The sequence below is a fragment of the Atractosteus spatula genome, unplaced genomic scaffold (assembly GCF_055471065.1).
Source record: "Atractosteus spatula isolate fAtrSpa1 unplaced genomic scaffold, fAtrSpa1.hap1 Scaffold_42, whole genome shotgun sequence".
NCBI lineage: Eukaryota > Metazoa > Chordata > Actinopteri > Semionotiformes > Lepisosteidae > Atractosteus > Atractosteus spatula.
The window spans coordinates 79,078-97,342 of NW_028296871.1; the positions used below are offsets into that span (position 1 = coordinate 79,078).

General features: G+C 62.9%; 19 non-coding genes across 19 annotated transcripts; all 19 read left to right on the forward strand.

The window, feature by feature from the left end:
• The first annotated feature begins 378 nt into the window (after window positions 1–378).
• On the forward strand, window positions 379–569 carry LOC148806994 (U2 spliceosomal RNA). The gene has a single exon (XR_016088951.1). It is a non-coding gene; the product is annotated as a U2 spliceosomal RNA (small nuclear RNA).
• Window positions 570–1,356: 787 nt separating this feature from the next.
• On the forward strand, window positions 1,357–1,547 carry LOC148806995 (U2 spliceosomal RNA). Its single transcript, XR_016088952.1, has one exon. It is a non-coding gene; the product is annotated as a U2 spliceosomal RNA (small nuclear RNA).
• Window positions 1,548–2,334: 787 nt separating this feature from the next.
• Window positions 2,335–2,525, forward strand: LOC148806996 (U2 spliceosomal RNA). The gene has a single exon (XR_016088953.1). It is a non-coding gene; the product is annotated as a U2 spliceosomal RNA (small nuclear RNA).
• Window positions 2,526–3,310: 785 nt separating this feature from the next.
• Window positions 3,311–3,501, forward strand: LOC148806997 (U2 spliceosomal RNA). The gene has a single exon (XR_016088954.1). It is a non-coding gene; the product is annotated as a U2 spliceosomal RNA (small nuclear RNA).
• A 781-nt stretch (window positions 3,502–4,282) lies between these two features.
• LOC148806998 (U2 spliceosomal RNA) lies at window positions 4,283–4,473 on the forward strand. Its single transcript, XR_016088956.1, has one exon. It is a non-coding gene; the product is annotated as a U2 spliceosomal RNA (small nuclear RNA).
• Window positions 4,474–5,258: 785 nt separating this feature from the next.
• LOC148806999 (U2 spliceosomal RNA) lies at window positions 5,259–5,449 on the forward strand. The gene has a single exon (XR_016088958.1). It is a non-coding gene; the product is annotated as a U2 spliceosomal RNA (small nuclear RNA).
• A 783-nt stretch (window positions 5,450–6,232) lies between these two features.
• Window positions 6,233–6,423, forward strand: LOC148807000 (U2 spliceosomal RNA). The gene has a single exon (XR_016088959.1). It is a non-coding gene; the product is annotated as a U2 spliceosomal RNA (small nuclear RNA).
• A 784-nt stretch (window positions 6,424–7,207) lies between these two features.
• Window positions 7,208–7,398, forward strand: LOC148807001 (U2 spliceosomal RNA). The gene has a single exon (XR_016088960.1). It is a non-coding gene; the product is annotated as a U2 spliceosomal RNA (small nuclear RNA).
• Window positions 7,399–8,181: 783 nt separating this feature from the next.
• Window positions 8,182–8,372, forward strand: LOC148807002 (U2 spliceosomal RNA). Its single transcript, XR_016088962.1, has one exon. It is a non-coding gene; the product is annotated as a U2 spliceosomal RNA (small nuclear RNA).
• Window positions 8,373–9,161: 789 nt separating this feature from the next.
• Window positions 9,162–9,352, forward strand: LOC148807003 (U2 spliceosomal RNA). The gene has a single exon (XR_016088963.1). It is a non-coding gene; the product is annotated as a U2 spliceosomal RNA (small nuclear RNA).
• A 781-nt stretch (window positions 9,353–10,133) lies between these two features.
• LOC148807004 (U2 spliceosomal RNA) lies at window positions 10,134–10,324 on the forward strand. The gene has a single exon (XR_016088964.1). It is a non-coding gene; the product is annotated as a U2 spliceosomal RNA (small nuclear RNA).
• A 785-nt stretch (window positions 10,325–11,109) lies between these two features.
• On the forward strand, window positions 11,110–11,300 carry LOC148807005 (U2 spliceosomal RNA). Its single transcript, XR_016088965.1, has one exon. It is a non-coding gene; the product is annotated as a U2 spliceosomal RNA (small nuclear RNA).
• A 785-nt stretch (window positions 11,301–12,085) lies between these two features.
• On the forward strand, window positions 12,086–12,276 carry LOC148807006 (U2 spliceosomal RNA). The gene has a single exon (XR_016088966.1). It is a non-coding gene; the product is annotated as a U2 spliceosomal RNA (small nuclear RNA).
• A 781-nt stretch (window positions 12,277–13,057) lies between these two features.
• Window positions 13,058–13,248, forward strand: LOC148807007 (U2 spliceosomal RNA). Its single transcript, XR_016088967.1, has one exon. It is a non-coding gene; the product is annotated as a U2 spliceosomal RNA (small nuclear RNA).
• A 785-nt stretch (window positions 13,249–14,033) lies between these two features.
• Window positions 14,034–14,224, forward strand: LOC148807008 (U2 spliceosomal RNA). The gene has a single exon (XR_016088968.1). It is a non-coding gene; the product is annotated as a U2 spliceosomal RNA (small nuclear RNA).
• A 785-nt stretch (window positions 14,225–15,009) lies between these two features.
• On the forward strand, window positions 15,010–15,200 carry LOC148807009 (U2 spliceosomal RNA). The gene has a single exon (XR_016088970.1). It is a non-coding gene; the product is annotated as a U2 spliceosomal RNA (small nuclear RNA).
• Window positions 15,201–15,985: 785 nt separating this feature from the next.
• LOC148807010 (U2 spliceosomal RNA) lies at window positions 15,986–16,176 on the forward strand. Its single transcript, XR_016088971.1, has one exon. It is a non-coding gene; the product is annotated as a U2 spliceosomal RNA (small nuclear RNA).
• A 785-nt stretch (window positions 16,177–16,961) lies between these two features.
• LOC148807011 (U2 spliceosomal RNA) lies at window positions 16,962–17,152 on the forward strand. Its single transcript, XR_016088972.1, has one exon. It is a non-coding gene; the product is annotated as a U2 spliceosomal RNA (small nuclear RNA).
• Window positions 17,153–17,933: 781 nt separating this feature from the next.
• LOC148807012 (U2 spliceosomal RNA) lies at window positions 17,934–18,124 on the forward strand. The gene has a single exon (XR_016088973.1). It is a non-coding gene; the product is annotated as a U2 spliceosomal RNA (small nuclear RNA).
• The last annotated feature ends 141 nt before the right edge of the window (window positions 18,125–18,265 follow it).

Consider the following 18,265-nt stretch of genomic DNA (forward strand, 5'->3'; position numbering starts at 1 on the left):
GGCAGGCAGGTGTGTGTGTGTCCCCGTCCCTCCCGAGAGAGCGCTGCCCCTTGCCTCTGCCCGCAGGTGCCGACGGTCCGCTTTCGCTTGCAGCTCACTCGGCACGGCTGCTGCTGGTGGGAGGGGCCTAAGCTAAGGAGGCCGGCCGGCTGGCGCCCCCGCGGCTGCGGTCGTTGTCGGGCCTTGACAGGAGATCAAAGAGCAGGGCCCCCGCCCGGGACTGGCGGGCAGGCAGGCGAGCAAGCAGGCAGGCAAGAGAGGGGGAGAGCGGAGTCCGGGCGGCCGGCAGCCGCGTGCGGACCGGGCTCCAGAGGCGTCGGCCTGCGCCGCTGCGCGCCAGCCGGACGCCCGCGCGCCCGCCCAAGGCCGGCGTCGGGCATCGCTTCTCGGCCTTTTGGCTAAGATCAAGTGTAGTATCTGTTCTTATCAGTTTAATATCTGATACGTCCCCCATCGGGGGACCACATATTAAACGGATTTTTGGAACAGGGAGCTGGATCAGGAGCTTGCTCCGTCCTCTCCACGCATCGGCCCGGTATTGCAGCGCCTCCGGGAACGGTGCACTACCTTCTCTCAGCGGTGAAAAGACAGACGTAGCTAGCAAGCAAGCGAGGTGGACCGGAGCTCCTTCCTCTCCGGTCTCGTCTCTCGTCCATCTGTGTGTCTCTGTGTCTCTCTCTCTCCCCCTCCCCGTTCCCGTGCTCCCTCCGTGCACTTTCCCGCGCCTCGACTCTCTCGGCAAGCAGGCCGGCCCCCTTTTCGGCTCCCGTGCGTTTTCCCTCCAAAAAACTTAGTTTTTTCCTCCTTTTTCCAGGGAGGCAGGCGTGGCTTGTGTGTGTGTGTGTGTGTGTGTGTGTGTGTGTGTGTGTGTGTGTGTGTGTGTGTCCCCGTCCTTGCAGGCGGGCCCCTTTCGACAGCCGGCCGTTTTCCCTCCAAAAAACTTAGTATATACACCTTTTCTTTCTTTTTTTCGGCAGGCAGGCAGGTGTGTGTGTGTCCCCGTCCCTCCCGAGAGAGCGCTGCCCCTTGCCTCTGCCCGCAGGTGCCGACGGTCCGCTTTCGCTTGCAGCTCACTCGGCACGGCTGCTGCTGGTGGGAGGGGCCTAAGCTAAGGAGGCCGGCCGGCTGGCGCCCCCCGCGGCTGCGGTCGTTGTCGGGCCGTTGACAGGAGATCAAAGAGCAGGGCCCCCGCCCGGGACTGGCGGGCAGGCAGGCGAGCAAGCAGGCAGGCAAGAGAGGGGGAGAGCGGAGTCCGGGCGGCCGGCAGCCGCGTGCGGACCGGGCTCCAGAGGCGTCGGCCTGCGCCGCTGCGCGCCAGCCGGACGCCCGCGCGCCCGCCCAAGGCCGGCGTCGGGCATCGCTTCTCGGCCTTTTGGCTAAGATCAAGTGTAGTATCTGTTCTTATCAGTTTAATATCTGATACGTCCCCCATCGGGGGACCACATATTAAACGGATTTTTGGAACAGGGAGCTGGATCAGGAGCTTGCTCCGTCCTCTCCACGCATCGGCCCGGTATTGCAGCGCCTCCGGGAACGGTGCACTACCTTCTCTCAGCGGTGAAAAGACAGACGTAGCTAGCAAGCAAGCGAGGTGGACCGGAGCTCCTTCCTCTCCGGTCTCGTCTCTCGTCCATCTGTGTGTCTCTGTGTCTCTCTCTCTCCCCCTCCCCGTTCCCGTGCTCCCTCCGTGCACTTTCCCGCGCCTCGACTCTCTCGGCAAGCAGGCCGGCCCCCTTTTCGGCTCCCGTGCGTTTTCCCTCCAAAAAACTTAGTTTTTTCCTCCTTTTTCCAGGGAGGCAGGCGTGGCTTGTGTGTGTGTGTGTGTGTGTGTGTGTGTGTGTGTGTGTGTGTGTGTGTGTGTGTCCCAGTCCTTGCAGGCGGGCCCCTTTCGACAGCCGGCCGTTTTCCCTCCAAAAAACTTAGTATATACACCTTTTCTTTCTTTTTTTCGGCAGGCAGGCAGGTGTGTGTGTGTCCCCGTCCCTCCCGAGAGAGCGCTGCCCCTTGCCTCTGCCCGCAGGTGCCGACGGTCCGCTTTCGCTTGCAGCTCACTCGGCACGGCTGCTGCTGGTGGGAGGGGCCTAAGCTAAGGAGGCCGGCCGGCTGGCGCCCCCCGCGGCTGCGGTCGTTGTCGGGCCGTTGACAGGAGATCAAAGAGCAGGGCCCCCGCCCGGGACTGGCGGGCAGGCAGGCGAGCAAGCAGGCAGGCAAGAGAGGGGGAGAGCGGAGTCCGGGCGGCCGGCAGCCGCGTGCGGACCGGGCTCCAGAGGCGTCGGCCTGCGCCGCTGCGCGCCAGCCGGACGCCCGCGCGCCCGCCCAAGGCCGGCGTCGGGCATCGCTTCTCGGCCTTTTGGCTAAGATCAAGTGTAGTATCTGTTCTTATCAGTTTAATATCTGATACGTCCCCCATCGGGGGACCACATATTAAACGGATTTTTGGAACAGGGAGCTGGATCAGGAGCTTGCTCCGTCCTCTCCACGCATCGGCCCGGTATTGCAGCGCCTCCGGGAACGGTGCACTACCTTCTCTCAGCGGTGAAAAGACAGACGTAGCTAGCAAGCAAGCGAGGTGGACCGGAGCTCCTTCCTCTCCGGTCTCGTCTCTCGTCCATCTGTGTGTCTCTGTGTCTCTCTCTCTCCCCCTCCCCGTTCCCGTGCTCCCTCCGTGCACTTTCCCGCGCCTCGACTCTCTCGGCAAGCAGGCCGGCCCCCTTTTCGGCTCCCGTGCGTTTTCCCTCCAAAAAACTTAGTTTTTTCCTCCTTTTTCCAGGGAGGCAGGCGTGGCTTGTGTGTGTGTGTGTGTGTGTGTGTGTGTGTGTGTGTGTGTGTGTGTGTGTGTCCCCGTCCTTGCAGGCGGGCCCCTTTCGACAGCCGGCCGTTTTCCCTCCAAAAAACTTAGTATATACACCTTTTCTTTCTTTTTTTCGGCAGGCAGGCAGGTGTGTGTGTGTCCCCGTCCCTCCCGAGAGAGCGCTGCCCCTTGCCTCTGCCCGCAGGTGCCGACGGTCCGCTTTCGCTTGCAGCTCACTCGGCACGGCTGCTGCTGGTGGGAGGGGCCTAAGCTAAGGAGGCCGGCCGGCTGGCGCCCCCCGCGGCTGCGGTCGTTGTCGGGCCGTTGACAGGAGATCAAAGAGCAGGGCCCCCGCCCGGGACTGGCGGGCAGGCAGGCGAGCAAGCAGGCAGGCAAGAGAGGGGGAGAGCGGAGTCCGGGCGGCCGGCAGCCGCGTGCGGACCGGGCTCCAGAGGCGTCGGCCTGCGCCGCTGCGCGCCAGCCGGACGCCCGCGCGCCCGCCCAAGGCCGGCGTCGGGCATCGCTTCTCGGCCTTTTGGCTAAGATCAAGTGTAGTATCTGTTCTTATCAGTTTAATATCTGATACGTCCCCCATCGGGGGACCACATATTAAACGGATTTTTGGAACAGGGAGCTGGATCAGGAGCTTGCTCCGTCCTCTCCACGCATCGGCCCGGTATTGCAGCGCCTCCGGGAACGGTGCACTACCTTCTCTCAGCGGTGAAAAGACAGACGTAGCTAGCAAGCAAGCGAGGTGGACCGGAGCTCCTTCCTCTCCGGTCTCGTCTCTCGTCCATCTGTGTGTCTCTGTGTCTCTCTCTCTCCCCCTCCCCGTTCCCGTGCTCCCTCCGTGCACTTTCCCGCGCCTCGACTCTCTCGGCAAGCAGGCCGGCCCCCTTTTCGGCTCCCGTGCGTTTTCCCTCCAAAAAACTTAGTTTTTTCCTCCTTTTTCCAGGGAGGCAGGCGTGGCTTGTGTGTGTGTGTGTGTGTGTGTGTGTGTGTGTGTGTGTGTGTGTGTGTCCCCGTCCTTGCAGGCGGGCCCCTTTCGACAGCCGGCCGTTTTCCCTCCAAAAAACTTAGTATATACACCTTTTCTTTCTTTTTTTCGGCAGGCAGGCAGGTGTGTGTGTGTCCCCGTCCCTCCCGAGAGAGCGCTGCCCCTTGCCTCTGCCCGCAGGTGCCGACGGTCCGCTTTCGCTTGCAGCTCACTCGGCACGGCTGCTGCTGGTGGGAGGGGCCTAAGCTAAGGAGGCCGGCCGGCTGGCGCCCCCCGCGGCTGCGGTCGTTGTCGGGCCGTTGACAGGAGATCAAAGAGCAGGGCCCCCGCCCGGGACTGGCGGGCAGGCAGGCGAGCAAGCAGGCAGGCAAGAGAGGGGGAGAGCGGAGTCCGGGCGGCCGGCAGCCGCGTGCGGACCGGGCTCCAGAGGCGTCGGCCTGCGCCGCTGCGCGCCAGCCGGACGCCCGCGCGCCCGCCCAAGGCCGGCGTCGGGCATCGCTTCTCGGCCTTTTGGCTAAGATCAAGTGTAGTATCTGTTCTTATCAGTTTAATATCTGATACGTCCCCCATCGGGGGACCACATATTAAACGGATTTTTGGAACAGGGAGCTGGATCAGGAGCTTGCTCCGTCCTCTCCACGCATCGGCCCGGTATTGCAGCGCCTCCGGGAACGGTGCACTACCTTCTCTCAGCGGTGAAAAGACAGACGTAGCTAGCAAGCAAGCGAGGTGGACCGGAGCTCCTTCCTCTCCGGTCTCGTCTCTCGTCCATCTGTGTGTCTCTGTGTCTCTCTCTCTCCCCCTCCCCGTTCCCGTGCTCCCTCCGTGCACTTTCCCGCGCCTCGACTCTCTCGGCAAGCAGGCCGGCCCCCTTTTCGGCTCCCGTGCGTTTTCCCTCCAAAAAACTTAGTTTTTTCCTCCTTTTTCCAGGGAGGCAGGCGTGGCTTGTGTGTGTGTGTGTGTGTGTGTGTGTGTGTGTGTGTGTGTGTGTGTGTGTGTCCCCGTCCTTGCAGGCGGGCCCCTTTCGACAGCCGGCCGTTTTCCCTCCAAAAAACTTAGTATATACACCTTTTCTTTCTTTTTTTCGGCAGGCAGGCAGGTGTGTGTGTGTCCCCGTCCCTCCCGAGAGAGCGCTGCCCCTTGCCTCTGCCCGCAGGTGCCGACGGTCCGCTTTCGCTTGCAGCTCACTCGGCACGGCTGCTGCTGGTGGGAGGGGCCTAAGCTAAGGAGGCCGGCCGGCTGGCGCCCCCCGCGGCTGCGGTCGTTGTCGGGCCGTTGACAGGAGATCAAAGAGCAGGGCCCCCGCCCGGGACTGGCGGGCAGGCAGGCGAGCAAGCAGGCAGGCAAGAGAGGGGGAGAGCGGAGTCCGGGCGGCCGGCAGCCGCGTGCGGACCGGGCTCCAGAGGCGTCGGCCTGCGCCGCTGCGCGCCAGCCGGACGCCCGCGCGCCCGCCCAAGGCCGGCGTCGGGCATCGCTTCTCGGCCTTTTGGCTAAGATCAAGTGTAGTATCTGTTCTTATCAGTTTAATATCTGATACGTCCCCCATCGGGGGACCACATATTAAACGGATTTTTGGAACAGGGAGCTGGATCAGGAGCTTGCTCCGTCCTCTCCACGCATCGGCCCGGTATTGCAGCGCCTCCGGGAACGGTGCACTACCTTCTCTCAGCGGTGAAAAGACAGACGTAGCTAGCAAGCAAGCGAGGTGGACCGGAGCTCCTTCCTCTCCGGTCTCGTCTCTCGTCCATCTGTGTGTCTCTGTGTCTCTCTCTCTCCCCCTCCCCGTTCCCGTGCTCCCTCCGTGCACTTTCCCGCGCCTCGACTCTCTCGGCAAGCAGGCCGGCCCCCTTTTCGGCTCCCGTGCGTTTTCCCTCCAAAAAACTTAGTTTTTTCCTCCTTTTTCCAGGGAGGCAGGCGTGGCTTGTGTGTGTGTGTGTGTGTGTGTGTGTGTGTGTGTGTGTGTGTGTGTGTGTCCCCGTCCTTGCAGGCGGGCCCCTTTCGACAGCCGGCCGTTTTCCCTCCAAAAAACTTAGTATATACACCTTTTCTTTCTTTTTTTCGGCAGGCAGGCAGGTGTGTGTGTGTCCCCGTCCCTCCCGAGAGAGCGCTGCCCCTTGCCTCTGCCCGCAGGTGCCGACGGTCCGCTTTCGCTTGCAGCTCACTCGGCACGGCTGCTGCTGGTGGGAGGGGCCTAAGCTAAGGAGGCCGGCCGGCTGGCGCCCCCCGCGGCTGCGGTCGTTGTCGGGCCGTTGACAGGAGATCAAAGAGCAGGGCCCCCGCCCGGGACTGGCGGGCAGGCAGGCGAGCAAGCAGGCAGGCAAGAGAGGGGGAGAGCGGAGTCCGGGCGGCCGGCAGCCGCGTGCGGACCGGGCTCCAGAGGCGTCGGCCTGCGCCGCTGCGCGCCAGCCGGACGCCCGCGCGCCCGCCCAAGGCCGGCGTCGGGCATCGCTTCTCGGCCTTTTGGCTAAGATCAAGTGTAGTATCTGTTCTTATCAGTTTAATATCTGATACGTCCCCCATCGGGGGACCACATATTAAACGGATTTTTGGAACAGGGAGCTGGATCAGGAGCTTGCTCCGTCCTCTCCACGCATCGGCCCGGTATTGCAGCGCCTCCGGGAACGGTGCACTACCTTCTCTCAGCGGTGAAAAGACAGACGTAGCTAGCAAGCAAGCGAGGTGGACCGGAGCTCCTTCCTCTCCGGTCTCGTCTCTCGTCCATCTGTGTGTCTCTGTGTCTCTCTCTCTCCCCCTCCCCGTTCCCGTGCTCCCTCCGTGCACTTTCCCGCGCCTCGACTCTCTCGGCAAGCAGGCCGGCCCCCTTTTCGGCTCCCGTGCGTTTTCCCTCCAAAAAACTTAGTTTTTTCCTCCTTTTTCCAGGGAGGCAGGCGTGGCTTGTGTGTGTGTGTGTGTGTGTGTGTGTGTGTGTGTGTGTGTGTGTGGTGTGTCCCCGTCCTTGCAGGCGGGCCCCTTTCGACAGCCGGCCGTTTTCCCTCCAAAAAACTTAGTATATACACCTTTTCTTTCTTTTTTTCGGCAGGCAGGCAGGTGTGTGTGTGTCCCCGTCCCTCCCGAGAGAGCGCTGCCCCTTGCCTCTGCCCGCAGGTGCCGACGGTCCGCTTTCGCTTGCAGCTCACTCGGCACGGCTGCTGCTGGTGGGAGGGGCCTAAGCTAAGGAGGCCGGCCGGCTGGCGCCCCCCGCGGCTGCGGTCGTTGTCGGGCCGTTGACAGGAGATCAAAGAGCAGGGCCCCCGCCCGGGACTGGCGGGCAGGCAGGCGAGCAAGCAGGCAGGCAAGAGAGGGGGAGAGCGGAGTCCGGGCGGCCGGCAGCCGCGTGCGGACCGGGCTCCAGAGGCGTCGGCCTGCGCCGCTGCGCGCCAGCCGGACGCCCGCGCGCCCGCCCAAGGCCGGCGTCGGGCATCGCTTCTCGGCCTTTTGGCTAAGATCAAGTGTAGTATCTGTTCTTATCAGTTTAATATCTGATACGTCCCCCATCGGGGGACCACATATTAAACGGATTTTTGGAACAGGGAGCTGGATCAGGAGCTTGCTCCGTCCTCTCCACGCATCGGCCCGGTATTGCAGCGCCTCCGGGAACGGTGCACTACCTTCTCTCAGCGGTGAAAAGACAGACGTAGCTAGCAAGCAAGCGAGGTGGACCGGAGCTCCTTCCTCTCCGGTCTCGTCTCTCGTCCATCTGTGTGTCTCTGTGTCTCTCTCTCTCCCCCTCCCCGTTCCCGTGCTCCCTCCGTGCACTTTCCCGCGCCTCGACTCTCTCGGCAAGCAGGCCGGCCCCCTTTTCGGCTCCCGTGCGTTTTCCCTCCAAAAAACTTAGTTTTTTCCTCCTTTTTCCAGGGAGGCAGGCGTGGCTTGTGTGTGTGTGTGTGTGTGTGTGTGTGTGTGTGTGTGTGTGTGTGTGTGTGTCCCCGTCCTTGCAGGCGGGCCCCTTTCGACAGCCGGCCGTTTTCCCTCCAAAAAACTTAGTATATACACCTTTTCTTTCTTTTTTTCGGCAGGCAGGCAGGTGTGTGTGTGTCCCCGTCCCTCCCGAGAGAGCGCTGCCCCTTGCCTCTGCCCGCAGGTGCCGACGGTCCGCTTTCGCTTGCAGCTCACTCGGCACGGCTGCTGCTGGTGGGAGGGGCCTAAGCTAAGGAGGCCGGCCGGCTGGCGCCCCCCGCGGCTGCGGTCGTTGTCGGGCCGTTGACAGGAGATCAAAGAGCAGGGCCCCCGCCCGGGACTGGCGGGCAGGCAGGCGAGCAAGCAGGCAGGCAAGAGAGGGGGAGCGGAGTCCGGGCGGCCGGCAGCCGCGTGCGGACCGGGCTCCAGAGGCGTCGGCCTGCGCCGCTGCGCGCCAGCCGGACGCCCGCGCGCCCGCCCAAGGCCGGCGTCGGGCATCGCTTCTCGGCCTTTTGGCTAAGATCAAGTGTAGTATCTGTTCTTATCAGTTTAATATCTGATACGTCCCCCATCGGGGGACCACATATTAAACGGATTTTTGGAACAGGGAGCTGGATCAGGAGCTTGCTCCGTCCTCTCCACGCATCGGCCCGGTATTGCAGCGCCTCCGGGAACGGTGCACTACCTTCTCTCAGCGGTGAAAAGACAGACGTAGCTAGCAAGCAAGCGAGGTGGACCGGAGCTCCTTCCTCTCCGGTCTCGTCTCTCGTCCATCTGTGTGTCTCTGTGTCTCTCTCTCTCCCCCTCCCCGTTCCCGTGCTCCCTCCGTGCACTTTCCCGCGCCTCGACTCTCTCGGCAAGCAGGCCGGCCCCCTTTTCGGCTCCCGTGCGTTTTCCCTCCAAAAAACTTAGTTTTTTCCTCCTTTTTCCAGGGAGGCAGGCGTGGCTTGTGTGTGTGTGTGTGTGTGTGTGTGTGTGTGTGTGTGTGTGTGTGTGTGTGTGTGTCCCCGTCCTTGCAGGCGGGCCCCTTTCGACAGCCGGCCGTTTTCCCTCCAAAAAACTTAGTATATACACCTTTTCTTTCTTTTTTTCGGCAGGCAGGCAGGTGTGTGTGTGTCCCCGTCCCTCCCGAGAGAGCGCTGCCCCTTGCCTCTGCCCGCAGGTGCCGACGGTCCGCTTTCGCTTGCAGCTCACTCGGCACGGCTGCTGCTGGTGGGAGGGGCCTAAGCTAAGGAGGCCGGCCGGCTGGCGCCCCCCGCGGCTGCGGTCGTTGTCGGGCCGTTGACAGGAGATCAAAGAGCAGGGCCCCCGCCCGGGACTGGCGGGCAGGCAGGCGAGCAAGCAGGCAGGCAAGAGAGGGGGAGAGCGGAGTCCGGGCGGCCGGCAGCCGCGTGCGGACCGGGCTCCAGAGGCGTCGGCCTGCGCCGCTGCGCGCCAGCCGGACGCCCGCGCGCCCGCCCAAGGCCGGCGTCGGGCATCGCTTCTCGGCCTTTTGGCTAAGATCAAGTGTAGTATCTGTTCTTATCAGTTTAATATCTGATACGTCCCCCATCGGGGGACCACATATTAAACGGATTTTTGGAACAGGGAGCTGGATCAGGAGCTTGCTCCGTCCTCTCCACGCATCGGCCCGGTATTGCAGCGCCTCCGGGAACGGTGCACTACCTTCTCTCAGCGGTGAAAAGACAGACGTAGCTAGCAAGCAAGCGAGGTGGACCGGAGCTCCTTCCTCTCCGGTCTCGTCTCTCGTCCATCTGTGTGTCTCTGTGTCTCTCTCTCTCCCCCTCCCCGTTCCCGTGCTCCCTCCGTGCACTTTCCCGCGCCTCGACTCTCTCGGCAAGCAGGCCGGCCCCCTTTTCGGCTCCCGTGCGTTTTCCCTCCAAAAAACTTAGTTTTTTCCTCCTTTTTCCAGGGAGGCAGGCGTGGCTTGTGTGTGTGTGTGTGTGTGTGTGTGTGTGTGTGTGTGTGTGTGTGTGTCCCCGTCCTTGCAGGCGGGCCCCTTTCGACAGCCGGCCGTTTTCCCTCCAAAAAACTTAGTATATACACCTTTTCTTTCTTTTTTTCGGCAGGCAGGCAGGTGTGTGTGTGTCCCCGTCCCTCCCGAGAGAGCGCTGCCCCTTGCCTCTGCCCGCAGGTGCCGACGGTCCGCTTTCGCTTGCAGCTCACTCGGCACGGCTGCTGCTGGTGGGAGGGGCCTAAGCTAAGGAGGCCGGCCGGCTGGCGCCCCCCGCGGCTGCGGTCGTTGTCGGGCCGTTGACAGGAGATCAAAGAGCAGGGCCCCCGCCCGGGACTGGCGGGCAGGCAGGCGAGCAAGCAGGCAGGCAAGAGAGGGGGAGAGCGGAGTCCGGGCGGCCGGCAGCCGCGTGCGGACCGGGCTCCAGAGGCGTCGGCCTGCGCCGCTGCGCGCCAGCCGGACGCCCGCGCGCCCGCCCAAGGCCGGCGTCGGGCATCGCTTCTCGGCCTTTTGGCTAAGATCAAGTGTAGTATCTGTTCTTATCAGTTTAATATCTGATACGTCCCCCATCGGGGGACCACATATTAAACGGATTTTTGGAACAGGGAGCTGGATCAGGAGCTTGCTCCGTCCTCTCCACGCATCGGCCCGGTATTGCAGCGCCTCCGGGAACGGTGCACTACCTTCTCTCAGCGGTGAAAAGACAGACGTAGCTAGCAAGCAAGCGAGGTGGACCGGAGCTCCTTCCTCTCCGGTCTCGTCTCTCGTCCATCTGTGTGTCTCTGTGTCTCTCTCTCTCCCCCTCCCCGTTCCCGTGCTCCCTCCGTGCACTTTCCCGCGCCTCGACTCTCTCGGCAAGCAGGCCGGCCCCCTTTTCGGCTCCCGTGCGTTTTCCCTCCAAAAAACTTAGTTTTTTCCTCCTTTTTCCAGGGAGGCAGGCGTGGCTTGTGTGTGTGTGTGTGTGTGTGTGTGTGTGTGTGTGTGTGTGTGTGTGTGTGTCCCCGTCCTTGCAGGCGGGCCCCTTTCGACAGCCGGCCGTTTTCCCTCCAAAAAACTTAGTATATACACCTTTTCTTTCTTTTTTTCGGCAGGCAGGCAGGTGTGTGTGTGTCCCCGTCCCTCCCGAGAGAGCGCTGCCCCTTGCCTCTGCCCGCAGGTGCCGACGGTCCGCTTTCGCTTGCAGCTCACTCGGCACGGCTGCTGCTGGTGGGAGGGGCCTAAGCTAAGGAGGCCGGCCGGCTGGCGCCCCCCGCGGCTGCGGTCGTTGTCGGGCCGTTGACAGGAGATCAAAGAGCAGGGCCCCCGCCCGGGACTGGCGGGCAGGCAGGCGAGCAAGCAGGCAGGCAAGAGAGGGGGAGAGCGGAGTCCGGGCGGCCGGCAGCCGCGTGCGGACCGGGCTCCAGAGGCGTCGGCCTGCGCCGCTGCGCGCCAGCCGGACGCCCGCGCGCCCGCCCAAGGCCGGCGTCGGGCATCGCTTCTCGGCCTTTTGGCTAAGATCAAGTGTAGTATCTGTTCTTATCAGTTTAATATCTGATACGTCCCCCATCGGGGGACCACATATTAAACGGATTTTTGGAACAGGGAGCTGGATCAGGAGCTTGCTCCGTCCTCTCCACGCATCGGCCCGGTATTGCAGCGCCTCCGGGAACGGTGCACTACCTTCTCTCAGCGGTGAAAAGACAGACGTAGCTAGCAAGCAAGCGAGGTGGACCGGAGCTCCTTCCTCTCCGGTCTCGTCTCTCGTCCATCTGTGTGTCTCTGTGTCTCTCTCTCTCCCCCTCCCCGTTCCCGTGCTCCCTCCGTGCACTTTCCCGCGCCTCGACTCTCTCGGCAAGCAGGCCGGCCCCCTTTTCGGCTCCCGTGCGTTTTCCCTCCAAAAAACTTAGTTTTTTCCTCCTTTTTCCAGGGAGGCAGGCGTGGCTTGTGTGTGTGTGTGTGTGTGTGTGTGTGTGTGTGTGTGTGTGTGTGTGTGTGTCCCCGTCCTTGCAGGCGGGCCCCTTTCGACAGCCGGCCGTTTTCCCTCCAAAAAACTTAGTATATACACCTTTTCTTTCTTTTTTTCGGCAGGCAGGCAGGTGTGTGTGTGTCCCCGTCCCTCCCGAGAGAGCGCTGCCCCTTGCCTCTGCCCGCAGGTGCCGACGGTCCGCTTTCGCTTGCAGCTCACTCGGCACGGCTGCTGCTGGTGGGAGGGGCCTAAGCTAAGGAGGCCGGCCGGCTGGCGCCCCCCGCGGCTGCGGTCGTTGTCGGGCCGTTGACAGGAGATCAAAGAGCAGGGCCCCCGCCCGGGACTGGCGGGCAGGCAGGCGAGCAAGCAGGCAGGCAAGAGAGGGGGAGAGCGGAGTCCGGGCGGCCGGCAGCCGCGTGCGGACCGGGCTCCAGAGGCGTCGGCCTGCGCCGCTGCGCGCCAGCCGGACGCCCGCGCGCCCGCCCAAGGCCGGCGTCGGGCATCGCTTCTCGGCCTTTTGGCTAAGATCAAGTGTAGTATCTGTTCTTATCAGTTTAATATCTGATACGTCCCCCATCGGGGGACCACATATTAAACGGATTTTTGGAACAGGGAGCTGGATCAGGAGCTTGCTCCGTCCTCTCCACGCATCGGCCCGGTATTGCAGCGCCTCCGGGAACGGTGCACTACCTTCTCTCAGCGGTGAAAAGACAGACGTAGCTAGCAAGCAAGCGAGGTGGACCGGAGCTCCTTCCTCTCCGGTCTCGTCTCTCGTCCATCTGTGTGTCTCTGTGTCTCTCTCTCTCCCCCTCCCCGTTCCCGTGCTCCCTCCGTGCACTTTCCCGCGCCTCGACTCTCTCGGCAAGCAGGCCGGCCCCCTTTTCGGCTCCCGTGCGTTTTCCCTCCAAAAAACTTAGTTTTTTCCTCCTTTTTCCAGGGAGGCAGGCGTGGCTTGTGTGTGTGTGTGTGTGTGTGTGTGTGTGTGTGTGTGTGTGTGTGTGTCCCCGTCCTTGCAGGCGGGCCCCTTTCGACAGCCGGCCGTTTTCCCTCCAAAAAACTTAGTATATACACCTTTTCTTTCTTTTTTTCGGCAGGCAGGCAGGTGTGTGTGTGTCCCCGTCCCTCCCGAGAGAGCGCTGCCCCTTGCCTCTGCCCGCAGGTGCCGACGGTCCGCTTTCGCTTGCAGCTCACTCGGCACGGCTGCTGCTGGTGGGAGGGGCCTAAGCTAAGGAGGCCGGCCGGCTGGCGCCCCCCGCGGCTGCGGTCGTTGTCGGGCCGTTGACAGGAGATCAAAGAGCAGGGCCCCCGCCCGGGACTGGCGGGCAGGCAGGCGAGCAAGCAGGCAGGCAAGAGAGGGGGAGAGCGGAGTCCGGGCGGCCGGCAGCCGCGTGCGGACCGGGCTCCAGAGGCGTCGGCCTGCGCCGCTGCGCGCCAGCCGGACGCCCGCGCGCCCGCCCAAGGCCGGCGTCGGGCATCGCTTCTCGGCCTTTTGGCTAAGATCAAGTGTAGTATCTGTTCTTATCAGTTTAATATCTGATACGTCCCCCATCGGGGGACCACATATTAAACGGATTTTTGGAACAGGGAGCTGGATCAGGAGCTTGCTCCGTCCTCTCCACGCATCGGCCCGGTATTGCAGCGCCTCCGGGAACGGTGCACTACCTTCTCTCAGCGGTGAAAAGACAGACGTAGCTAGCAAGCAAGCGAGGTGGACCGGAGCTCCTTCCTCTCCGGTCTCGTCTCTCGTCCATCTGTGTGTCTCTGTGTCTCTCTCTCTCCCCCTCCCCGTTCCCGTGCTCCCTCCGTGCACTTTCCCGCGCCTCGACTCTCTCGGCAAGCAGGCCGGCCCCCTTTTCGGCTCCCGTGCGTTTTCCCTCCAAAAAACTTAGTTTTTTCCTCCTTTTTCCAGGGAGGCAGGCGTGGCTTGTGTGTGTGTGTGTGTGTGTGTGTGTGTGTGTGTGTGTGTGTGTGTGTGTGTCCCCGTCCTTGCAGGCGGGCCCCTTTCGACAGCCGGCCGTTTTCCCTCCAAAAAACTTAGTATATACACCTTTTCTTTCTTTTTTTCGGCAGGCAGGCAGGTGTGTGTGTGTCCCCGTCCCTCCCGAGAGAGCGCTGCCCCTTGCCTCTGCCCGCAGGTGCCGACGGTCCGCTTTCGCTTGCAGCTCACTCGGCACGGCTGCTGCTGGTGGGAGGGGCCTAAGCTAAGGAGGCCGGCCGGCTGGCGCCCCCCGCGGCTGCGGTCGTTGTCGGGCCGTTGACAGGAGATCAAAGAGCAGGGCCCCCGCCCGGGACTGGCGGGCAGGCAGGCGAGCAAGCAGGCAGGCAAGAGAGGGGGAGAGCGGAGTCCGGGCGGCCGGCAGCCGCGTGCGGACCGGGCTCCAGAGGCGTCGGCCTGCGCCGCTGCGCGCCAGCCGGACGCCCGCGCGCCCGCCCAAGGCCGGCGTCGGGCATCGCTTCTCGGCCTTTTGGCTAAGATCAAGTGTAGTATCTGTTCTTATCAGTTTAATATCTGATACGTCCCCCATCGGGGGACCACATATTAAACGGATTTTTGGAACAGGGAGCTGGATCAGGAGCTTGCTCCGTCCTCTCCACGCATCGGCCCGGTATTGCAGCGCCTCCGGGAACGGTGCACTACCTTCTCTCAGCGGTGAAAAGACAGACGTAGCTAGCAAGCAAGCGAGGTGGACCGGAGCTCCTTCCTCTCCGGTCTCGTCTCTCGTCCATCTGTGTGTCTCTGTGTCTCTCTCTCTCCCCCTCCCCGTTCCCGTGCTCCCTCCGTGCACTTTCCCGCGCCTCGACTCTCTCGGCAAGCAGGCCGGCCCCCTTTTCGGCTCCCGTGCGTTTTCCCTCCAAAAAACTTAGTTTTTTCCTCCTTTTTCCAGGGAGGCAGGCGTGGCTTGTGTGTGTGTGTGTGTGTGTGTGTGTGTGTGTGTGTGTGTGTGTGTGTGTGTCCCCGTCCTTGCAGGCGGGCCCCTTTCGACAGCCGGCCGTTTTCCCTCCAAAAAACTTAGTATATACACCTTTTCTTTCTTTTTTTCGGCAGGCAGGCAGGTGTGTGTGTGTCCCCGTCCCTCCCGAGAGAGCGCTGCCCCTTGCCTCTGCCCGCAGGTGCCGACGGTCCGCTTTCGCTTGCAGCTCACTCGGCACGGCTGCTGCTGGTGGGAGGGGCCTAAGCTAAGGAGGCCGGCCGGCTGGCGCCCCCCGCGGCTGCGGTCGTTGTCGGGCCGTTGACAGGAGATCAAAGAGCAGGGCCCCCGCCCGGGACTGGCGGGCAGGCAGGCGAGCAAGCAGGCAGGCAAGAGAGGGGGAGAGCGGAGTCCGGGCGGCCGGCAGCCGCGTGCGGACCGGGCTCCAGAGGCGTCGGCCTGCGCCGCTGCGCGCCAGCCGGACGCCCGCGCGCCCGCCCAAGGCCGGCGTCGGGCATCGCTTCTCGGCCTTTTGGCTAAGATCAAGTGTAGTATCTGTTCTTATCAGTTTAATATCTGATACGTCCCCCATCGGGGGACCACATATTAAACGGATTTTTGGAACAGGGAGCTGGATCAGGAGCTTGCTCCGTCCTCTCCACGCATCGGCCCGGTATTGCAGCGCCTCCGGGAACGGTGCACTACCTTCTCTCAGCGGTGAAAAGACAGACGTAGCTAGCAAGCAAGCGAGGTGGACCGGAGCTCCTTCCTCTCCGGTCTCGTCTCTCGTCCATCTGTGTGTCTCTGTGTCTCTCTCTCTCCCCCTCCCCGTTCCCGTGCTCCCTCCGTGCACTTTCCCGCGCCTCGACTCTCTCGGCAAGCAGGCCGGCCCCCTTTTCGGCTCCCGTGCGTTTTCCCTCCAAAAAACTTAGTTTTTTCCTCCTTTTTCCAGGGAGGCAGGCGTGGCTTGTGTGTGTGTGTGTGTGTGTGTGTGTGTGTGTGTGTGTGTGTGTGTGTGTGTCCCCGTCCTTGCAGGCGGGCCCCTTTCGACAGCCGGCCGTTTTCCCTCCAAAAAACTTAGTATATACACCTTTTCTTTCTTTTTTTCGGCAGGCAGGCAGGTGTGTGTGTGTCCCCGTCCCTCCCGAGAGAGCGCTGCCCCTTGCCTCTGCCCGCAGGTGCCGACGGTCCGCTTTCGCTTGCAGCTCACTCGGCACGGCTGCTGCTGGTGGGAGGGGCCTAAGCTAAGGAGGCCGGCCGGCTGGCGCCCCCCGCGGCTGCGGTCGTTGTCGGGCCGTTGACAGGAGATCAAAGAGCAGGGCCCCCGCCCGGGACTGGCGGGCAGGCAGGCGAGCAAGCAGGCAGGCAAGAGAGGGGGAGAGCGGAGTCCGGGCGGCCGGCAGCCGCGTGCGGACCGGGCTCCAGAGGCGTCGGCCTGCGCCGCTGCGCGCCAGCCGGACGCCCGCGCGCCCGCCCAAGGCCGGCGTCGGGCATCGCTTCTCGGCCTTTTGGCTAAGATCAAGTGTAGTATCTGTTCTTATCAGTTTAATATCTGATACGTCCCCCATCGGGGGACCACATATTAAACGGATTTTTGGAACAGGGAGCTGGATCAGGAGCTTGCTCCGTCCTCTCCACGCATCGGCCCGGTATTGCAGCGCCTCCGGGAACGGTGCACTACCTTCTCTCAGCGGTGAAAAGACAGACGTAGCTAGCAAGCAAGCGAGGTGGACCGGAGCTCCTTCCTCTCCGGTCTCGTCTCTCGTCCATCTGTGTGTCTCTGTGTCTCTCTCTCTCCCCCTCCCCGTTCCCGTGCTCCCTCCGTGCACTTTCCCGCGCCTCGACTCTCTCGGCAAGCAGGCCGGCCCCCTTTTCGGCTCCCGTGCGTTTTCCCTCCAAAAAACTTAGTTTTTTCCTCCTTTTTCCAGGGAGGCAGGCGTGGCTTGTGTGTGTGTGTGTGTGTGTGTGTGTGTGTGTGTGTGTGTGTGTGTGTGTGTCCCCGTCCTTGCAGGCGGGCCCCTTTCGACAGCCGGCCGTTTTCCCTCCAAAAAACTTAGTATATACACCTTTTCTTTCTTTTTTTCGGCAGGCAGGCAGGTGTGTGTGTGTCCCCGTCCCTCCCGAGAGAGCGCTGCCCCTTGCCTCTGCCCGCAGGTGCCGACGGTCCGCTTTCGCTTGCAGCTCACTCGGCACGGCTGCTGCTGGTGGGAGGGGCCTAAGCTAAGGAGGCCGGCCGGCTGGCGCCCCCCGCGGCTGCGGTCGTTGTCGGGCCGTTGACAGGAGATCAAAGAGCAGGGCCCCCGCCCGGGACTGGCGGGCAGGCAGGCGAGCAAGCAGGCAGGCAAGAGAGGGGGAGAGCGGAGTCCGGGCGGCCGGCAGCCGCGTGCGGACCGGGCTCCAGAGGCGTCGGCCTGCGCCGCTGCGCGCCAGCCGGACGCCCGCGCGCCCGCCCAAGGCCGGCGTCGGGCATCGCTTCTCGGCCTTTTGGCTAAGATCAAGTGTAGTATCTGTTCTTATCAGTTTAATATCTGATACGTCCCCCATCGGGGGACCACATATTAAACGGATTTTTGGAACAGGGAGCTGGATCAGGAGCTTGCTCCGTCCTCTCCACGCATCGGCCCGGTATTGCAGCGCCTCCGGGAACGGTGCACTACCTTCTCTCAGCGGTGAAAAGACAGACGTAGCTAGCAAGCAAGCGAGGTGGACCGGAGCTCCTTCCTCTCCGGTCTCGTCTCTCGTCCATCTGTGTGTCTCTGTGTCTCTCTCTCTCCCCCTCCCCGTTCCCGTGCTCCCTCCGTGCACTTTCCCGCGCCTCGACTCTCTCGGCAAGCAGGCCGGCCCCCTTTTCGGCTCCCGTGCGTTTTCCCTCCAAAAAACTTAGTTTTTTCCTCCTTTTTCCAGGGAGGCAGGCGTGGCTTGTGTGTGTGTGTGTGTGTGTGTGTGTGTGTGTGTGTGTGTGTGTGTGTCCCCGTCCTTGCAGGCGGGCCCCTTTCGACAGCCGGCCGTTTTCCCTCCAAAAAACTTAGTATATACACCTTTTCTTTCTTTTTTTCGGCAGGCAGGCAGGTGTGTGTGTGTCCCCGTCCCTCCCGAGAGAGCGCTGCCCCTTGCCTCTGCCCGCAGGTGCCGACGGTCCGCTTTCGCTTGCAGCTCACTCGGCACGGCTGCTGCTGGTGGGAGGGGCCTAAGCTAAGGAGGCCGGCCGGCTGGCGCCCCCCGCGGCTGCGGTCGTTGTCGGGCCGTTGACAGGAGATCAAAGAGCAGGGCCCCCGCCCGGGACTGGCGGGCAGGCAGGCGAGCAAGCAGGCAGGCAAGAGAGGGGGAGAGCGGAGTCCGGGCGGCCGGCAGCCGCGTGCGGACCGGGCTCCAGAGGCGTCGGCCTGCGCCGCTGCGCGCCAGCCGGACGCCCGCGCGCCCGCCCAAGGCCGGCGTCGGGCATCGCTTCTCGGCCTTTTGGCTAAGATCAAGTGTAGTATCTGTTCTTATCAGTTTAATATCTGATACGTCCCCCATCGGGGGACCACATATTAAACGGATTTTTGGAACAGGGAGCTGGATCAGGAGCTTGCTCCGTCCTCTCCACGCATCGGCCCGGTATTGCAGCGCCTCCGGGAACGGTGCACTACCTTCTCTCAGCGGTGAAAAGACAGACGTAGCTAGCAAGCAAGCGAGGTGGACCGGAGCTCCTTCCTCTCCGGTCTCGTCTCTCGTCCATCTGTGTGTCTCTGTGTCTCTCTCTCTCCCCCTCCCCGTTCCCGTGCTCCTCCGT